Source organism: Homarus americanus, unplaced genomic scaffold (genome assembly GCF_018991925.1).
Source record: "Homarus americanus isolate GMGI-L3 unplaced genomic scaffold, GMGI_Hamer_2.0 scaffold45457, whole genome shotgun sequence".
Taxonomy (NCBI): Eukaryota; Metazoa; Arthropoda; class Malacostraca; order Decapoda; family Nephropidae; genus Homarus; species Homarus americanus.
In genome coordinates this window covers 21,251-28,993 of record NW_024721743.1, presented here as the reverse complement: position 1 = coordinate 28,993, position 7,743 = coordinate 21,251, and the positions used below count along the sequence as shown (strand labels likewise).

Here is a 7,743-nt window from a genome sequence, read left to right as displayed (position 1 = left end):
GTCCCAGCACCATAGCAGTAGTGGTGACGTGTTACTGAGGTCACTGTCCCAGCACCTAGCAGTAGTGTTGACGTGTTACTGAGGTCACTGTCCCAGCACCTAGCAGTAGTGGTGACGTGTTACTGAGGTCACTGTCCCAGCACCTAGCAGTGATGACTTGGTGATCTTGTTACAGGGTGACCTGGGGCCTCACTGAAGACCACCAGGCGTGTATGGCCGGTACCTCCGCTTCACCAAGTATCAAGAAGCTCAAAGGATCCGCTCCGTCAAGCTTGCTTCCAGGATGTCAAGGATACCAGGTAGAGACTTTCATAAACGCCAAGTTTCAGGAAGAACCGTGGCCGGACAGATGGCCCAGGACAATTGGCACGACGGACTTTTCACCGACAGACATTTGGCCGAACGGACAATTAGCAGAACGGATATTTAGGCGAAAGAACATATGGCCTTCTTAATTTTATTTTTCTTTCTTCTTTGCAATGTACTTGTTTTTAAAACACAGGATTATAGGCATAACTAATATACAATGTCAGAGTGTTTTTATATTTTGCTATATTATATTTGTTAATTTCTTTCATAATATATATATATATATATATATATATATATATATATATATATATATATATATATATATATATATATATATATATATATATATATATATATATATATATATATATATATATATATATATATATATATATATATATATATATATATTAGGTTAGGTAATGCAAGTCCAGTCTTCGACTTTGTTTGTGTTTGTGAAAACAAATTTGGCCAATTGTCCATTCGGCTAAATGTCCGTCGGTGAAATGTCCGTTCGGCCAAACGTCCGTCGGTCAAGTGACCGGGAGCCAGGTTGAACTAGGGACGCCAAGGATACCAGGTAGGACTTCATATACCCAAGGATACCAGGTAGGACTTCATATACGCCAATGATACAAGGTAGGACTTCATATACGCCAAGGATACCAGGTAGGACTTTATATGTCAAGGATACCAGGTAGAACTTCATATATGTCAAGGATACCAGGTAGGATTTCATATACGCCAAGGATACCAGGTAGGACTTCATATATGTCAAGGATACCAGGTAGGACTTCATGTCAAGGGTACCAGGTAGGACTTCATATACGACAAGGATATCAGGTAGGACTTCATGTCAAAGATGCAAGAATTATCATGAAGGATGTAAGTAGGACCTTGTAGGGTATATAGGATACCTGTAAGACTTCAAGGAGGTGAATATAGAATCCAGAAGATTAGGAATACTATGCAGGATTTCTGAGACACCAAAGATAACCAAATAGGTTCCCAGAGGTTTTTTGTATTTGTAGGATTTATAGTGATGTCCTGCAGAATATTGTTATAGTACATTAACGTGTTTGAACCATTTAGGTGTGTAAGCAGGGAACACAATGCCATTCCACTCATCTGACAACAATTATTAGATGAGAGATAATAAGACGTTCCTGAAAACACAAATTTATAGTTGCTGGTATTGACTGGTACTGTGTCCATAGTGAGGTCATTGTAATAGTTAAGGCGTAATGAGATAAAAGATATTGTTTACTGTAAGGAGGAAGTTATCGTTATCCCGTAGTTTAGTTTCTAATATTATTAGTATTATAGTTGCCGAGTTTAGGACATTATGATACTTGTACGTGTTAGTGTTTTAAAGTGTAACAGTTCATGCATTGGGGAATAGGGTAAAGGGATAAACTTGTTGTCTTAAAGGTTAAACACGAGCTAATAACACCTTCTAGACATAACTAATAACTGCCTCCGCCAAGCACTATCACGCCTGATATTCTACCCAATCAATCAACCGCCAAGCATCTTTATATCTCCTGTCGCTGACTATTTTTCTATAACATCCTTCACCAGTTCAAAATATCCTGCTTCAATATTCTTTAGTCTTTGGCAGACAATGCCTCGGTGAATAGATTTGAGAACGACACTTCCTTCAACAGGTTGGTGGAGGAGACGTACACAGCAGAGGAAGTGACTGAGCTGCTGGACTCCTTGCAGATGTCGTCAAGGCGGAGGTGGAAGAGAACTGATCCACACTACGCACACCAACTCCCCCTTCTAAACTTCGCGCAGGCGCAGAAGTGGCACCAGTCTCAACGTCGACACCTCCGACCTGGAGAACCAGTTTAGTGCTATTTTTCTCAAGTCCACAATGTTACGAACCAACCCGACTTGTTACAGCCCACGAACTATCCGACCCACCGAATTACTGCATTACCGCCACTTTTTCATATAATGGTTGCCCTCGTGTAGAAGTTGTCGCCAACACAACAACTACACCATAAGTTAACGAGCTGCATGACCCAGTGTCAAGGAATAGTCCAACAAAACCGGACAGCTCGCCAACTGCACTGGCTAACCATTACCCGGAACACGATCCGCAAATCGATTAACATCCAGGTTTCCAATTACTGCTGGGTAGACAGAGGCAAATGGCGTAAAGAACTTGTCCATAGTTTCACCCCTGGGCGGATCGAACCGGGTCCGCTCGTTTGCGAGGCGAGCATGCTGACCATTACACCACAGGTGTAATATGTACATGGCCACTGACCACTTTGGATCTAAAGAAAATGACAAGTCTGTGTGGTTAGTAACAAAAATCGAATACTTATACTGTAGGTCAACTAGGTGTGTAGCAAGTTTGACTGACTGACTGATTGACTGACTGTTTGAATGATTAACGCGAAAATACGTGTAATATAATAAACAAGCCGGTAACAGAATCAAACTTTCCCACATACACGCTTGGGAGTAAGATCAGCTGACAAAGGTAAAACTGTACAAAACAGCTGACAAAACATAAAAACCAGTCGACACTACATAACCCCCGCTAATAACACACAAACAAACATGACAAAAATTAAACACAAAACAACTGAGAAAACACAAATACCCACGTTGGCTAACAGCGAAACCTCCCATACAGAGAACTCCTGGAGGAGATTAAGAAGTTCGAGGACCGTCAAGACCAGCAGGGTCGGGCGGACCTGCCTCACCCAAGAAGAGAACGCTGGCGCCCCTGACGGAGTTGAAGGGCCGCTAGTTCTCCTGCAGACACAAATAAAGAGACTTACTCATGAGAACTCGATCTACAGGCCAAACTCCAGGCAGCAGAATCTAGGTGAGTGGTGGTAGTGGTGAGAGGGTGGTAATGGTGGTGGTGACGAGGCAAGTCGGGGATCCCTGTATAGAAATCAATATAACAAGAGATATGTTCTATTTATTCATGTGAAATGTCATATCTGTCGGATATTTATATATTTCAAATTTAATTATTTTAACTGGGAAATGATTCAATCTAACCTAACCAAACCTAATATGGAAAATGAGTAAAAAAATTCAACTTAGCTGAAAAATTGCAGAATCCATTTGGTTGTTGGGTTCGGTTGATTTTGCTGGTTTGTTAAGCTCTATAATCACCACCAGGAGACGGAGGTGACGAAAGGGAAGATGGAAGTGACTCTTAACTTCCAGGCTGCCAGAGACGAACTGAACAGACCAAGAAGACCACTGCCAATAGACCTCCACCGACGAGGTAGCCGAGGTATGGTCAATCATCTTGTACGTTGAGTAGTAACTTTTGTCTTGTTGTCTGTGTGAAGCTCAGTCTGTATGTCTTTGTTTACTCTTTATCCATCTATGTCTGTTAACATCAGTCTGTCTGTCTTTGTCTACTTGTGAATATAGTGTAATATTGGTCATAGATAAAGAACTATTGTGTGTTTGAGTTTCTCGTCACTTTACTTTAAGAGGAAACGGGTTTTAACTTAAAAAATCGGTGTTCTAATCTTATATACATTTAGTCTATTTTAGTTTTTGCTAATTCAACCTCTTATGGAAAACATCTTAAACCAGTTAATGATTATTTTAAACTGAGTATCATAATTTAACTAATATACGAAAACAACCTAAATTACGTCAGCTTAAATTAGAGATACGATAACTTATTTACCTAATAGCCACCCACTAGAGGTGTGGGCATGCCGAGGATGGAGGCCTGTGGCTTGTAGGGCTCTCTTCATTGTTCTTGATAATTTTGGCAAGGGCTATTTTGAATCCCAATACTGTTTTTTATTCCATTTGGGCTGGTAGACCGTTCCATAGGTCTACCAGCTTCTGGGTGAAAGTATTTTCTTATATTCGTTCTGCTTGATAACTTGGTGTGTTTGGAGTTATGTCCTCTCGTGTTGGTGATGCGTGACCACAAAGAAAATGTCCCCTTTCAGGATTTTAAATGTTTCAATGGAATCTGCCCTATTGTGCCTTGTCTGAAGGGTTGTTAGTCCTAAGGCCCACAGTCTACGGATAATCGAGATAACACAGTTCCAGAATTATCTTAGGCGCTCTTTGTTAAACCCTTTTCCCGGTGTTAAGATTTTTCTGGAGGTAGGGTTTCCATGCCTGCACACAGTCATCCAACTGGGACGAAGTTGAGATTTGCTTTCCTCACTTTTTGCACAACCTTAGTGAATGATCTATCACGACGCCAATTTTTTCTCCTTATGGACAGTATCCAGGAAAGTTATTAACAGAATAGTTGTACTTAGGGTTGTTGTATCCTATGTGCTAAGTCTTGCATTTCGTAAAGTTAAAGAGCATTTGCCAGTCTCGAGGCCAATGGAACAGCTCATTCAGGTCTTTTGCATTGTTGTGACATTTTGAATTGGTAATTTCCCAAATATCTTCGTGTCGTCCGCAAACTTGACGCTGTGGTTCAATATTTCCATCTATGTCGTTTATGTAGACAAAAACAAGGGGAGTTCAAGGACAGAACCTTATGGTACTACATTGAGAACCTAAAGTACTTCAAAGGTACGATAACTTAAACTAACGTGACCGATCGCCCAAGCGGCTAACGGGCCGATCAGTGGTGATGATGATAAAAGTAAAAAGTAAATTAAAGGTACGATAACCTAACCTAAAGGTACGACAACGTAAACTACAGAATACCAAAGTTTATGCAAAGTTTACCCTAAAACTTTGAATTCTAACTTGTGTTTACCTTATGTTGGCAGCTGGTGGACGAGGTGGAGAACATGAGGCTCCAGCTGACCACACAGGCGGAGATAAAGAACGCCTCGCAGGACCAGCTGGCGATTGACCCCAACGCCTCCAGGCAAACGCTCCTTCAGGTCAAAGCCCAACCCAGCTGGCAGAGAAGGTGAGGCCACCAGCTGGTAGAGAAAGTGGGTAAGAGGTCACCAGCTGGTTGAGAAAATGGGTTAGGAGGTCACCAGCTGGTTGAGAAGGTGAGTTAGAGGTCACCAGCTGGTTGAGAATGTGAGTTAGAGGTCACCAGCTGGTTGAGAAGGTGAGTTAGAGGTCACCAACATGGAAAATGGGCCAAAAGATTGTAACTCCTAACAGCTGGCTGGGTCAGGGGAGCATCGAATCATCCGAAGATTAACTTCTAGTTATTTTACCTAACATTAACCTGACCTAATCTAACACCAACCAAACCATCCTATCCTAATATGACCTTGTCTAACCTAATAACCCCCCAGGTAATGCTACAAATGTAATCATCAGGTGAAATAAGCGGGCGGGGGAGGATATTTAGGTGATCCATTCTATTTACGTCATCACTAGCATGTTGACTGAGTATGGAGATATACAGTACATCCTGAAATGTATTTCCCTAATCAGACAGATCAACTAGGCTCGGCGTCCACAACAACTGTCACAATCAGTAGGAGACGATTGGTTGCTGGTTATGCCTCCATTTCAGGAAGTTTAAAATTTATTTTGCCCCTTACTTTACGTGTACTGGTATAAATATAAAATATGCAGCAATCTGATATTTTTATAAACGTAAACACAGAAAACCCATGACTGAATTTGATAATATGGCAGCATATCTTTCTTACTAGCCAACAACCATTCAGCTTACACGACTTAGTTCCCGAGGACGGCTAGCGGGTCTCTCATACATCAGCATACTGTGAAAGATTTTGGATGTTAAAGACATTTAGTAGAAATGTTGAAATATGTAGATTATTCCTGTTGGCAACAGAACATAACGGAAGTTTGTTGTTGTTTAACTGTATACTGCATCTGTTCTTCAAGAAGTGAGATCTTGAAGCACACTATACAATCTTTTGTTATTAGACAACAATTAATATTGATTTAGAAATATACACTTTCATATGACGTCAAAAGATAAATTTTGTATATATTTTCTTCTCCTTCCAGGAACTTGAGAAGAAGTTCACAGACGGAGCTTATCAGAACATGAAGAAGATGTTGAACAAGAAAAATGAACAGATTAAGGTCATGAGGAAAAAGTTGGTGGCTTACGAACCTGACAATGGTGAAGTTATCGAGGACTGAGGAAGTGAACAAACTGCAAATGTCTTAATGTTGATGACAATTGATCGATGCCAGAATTTCTCATTTCCAAAACAGGAAAATGACAAAATGAATATGAAACCCCAGAGATGTTTTAGAATTTCTTGTGTTTATATTCTAGCTTCCTTGTACTGTAGGTCGACTGAGACCGACCCATAACCAGATAGAGTATAATTACATTATATTGCAGAAAACTAGTCGTCACTCTAGCTAACATTTAAAGAAGATGTCTTTGAAGCTTGATGCTAAATTATACGTTTTTTGCAAACTCAGGCATGACCTACACTGGTTCTCTGTCTGAATTAAGTATTGTAGCATAAACTAATTTTGTTTTGGCCTCTATGAACATTAAAAGTCAAGAATATGAGAGATTGACAATATTATGCTTTCAATAATCAAAAGGAAAATGTATAGATGTATAGTAGCAAATATTTCTATGTGAATTCAACTGCTACCGCATATCAGTCAGTATATCATGGCGAACGTACCATTACTGTATTCATTATTCTGCTGCATATATGTAAATTAGTCTATGATATTAGAATTAAAAATATTTACTTACTCAAAAAATGTGTATACACTCGCCCTAAACCGATTTTTATTTTACGAGAGTAGACGATTTAACCAAACAAAATCTAACTTAACCAGTACAATATATAATGCCAAAGAAATAACAAAATTGTTTACCATTGTTTGTATACCTGCACTCTTGTAAACACAATCGACTACACTTATATTTGGTACAGTGGTTGGTAAGACTTGCGAGATGTCAAATCTGTGGAAGGTTTATCTAGCATCCTTAGTTGGCTACTATTGCAACGTTCCTTGCTGAGGTCACACTAGAGTATCTACCAGAATAAATCCACCGTAGCATTGATTTTCCAACGAATTCCTCGTTGTCAGCGAACAACTTATTTGCTGTCGAAAGTGGGACGATACGCTACGGTGGGTTGAAATTTGCTATAGATAATCTATTGTATTGATAAAATTTACACCGTTCATATTTTTTCAATACAGTAATGTTAAAATGTACAAAAATACAAAAAAGTGTTTTTCAATTACAAAACAGAGCAAAAATGTTAAAGTAAATGAAATAATAACAATAATAACACATCACGACTGGAATTTCATTTGACTCTAGAGGACTTCTATAGGACGCTACAGTCGCTTCTTTTCGTCTTGGTCTTCTTTAACAGGACCACATCTTACAAAGTGGTTAATGCTGCCATAGAAACATACAATGAAGCCATCCTGCTCTCGAACTGAGCTCGAAATAGCCGCGTGAGCTGGCCAATGTTCCTTTCGCCAGTGTGACCAGTGTGCGGATCGTACCGTTGACTTACTGCCCGTGGATGA

General features: G+C 39.8%; 1 long non-coding RNA gene across 1 annotated transcript; it reads left to right on the top strand.

The window, feature by feature from the left end:
• Positions 1 to 3,463: 3,463 nt before the first annotated feature.
• LOC121861848 lies at positions 3,464 to 6,964 on the top strand. The gene is made up of 3 exons (XR_006088101.1): positions 3,464 to 3,583; positions 5,055 to 5,200; positions 6,232 to 6,964. It is a non-coding gene; the product is annotated as an uncharacterized LOC121861848 (long non-coding RNA).
• Positions 6,965 to 7,743: the final 779 nt, after the last annotated feature.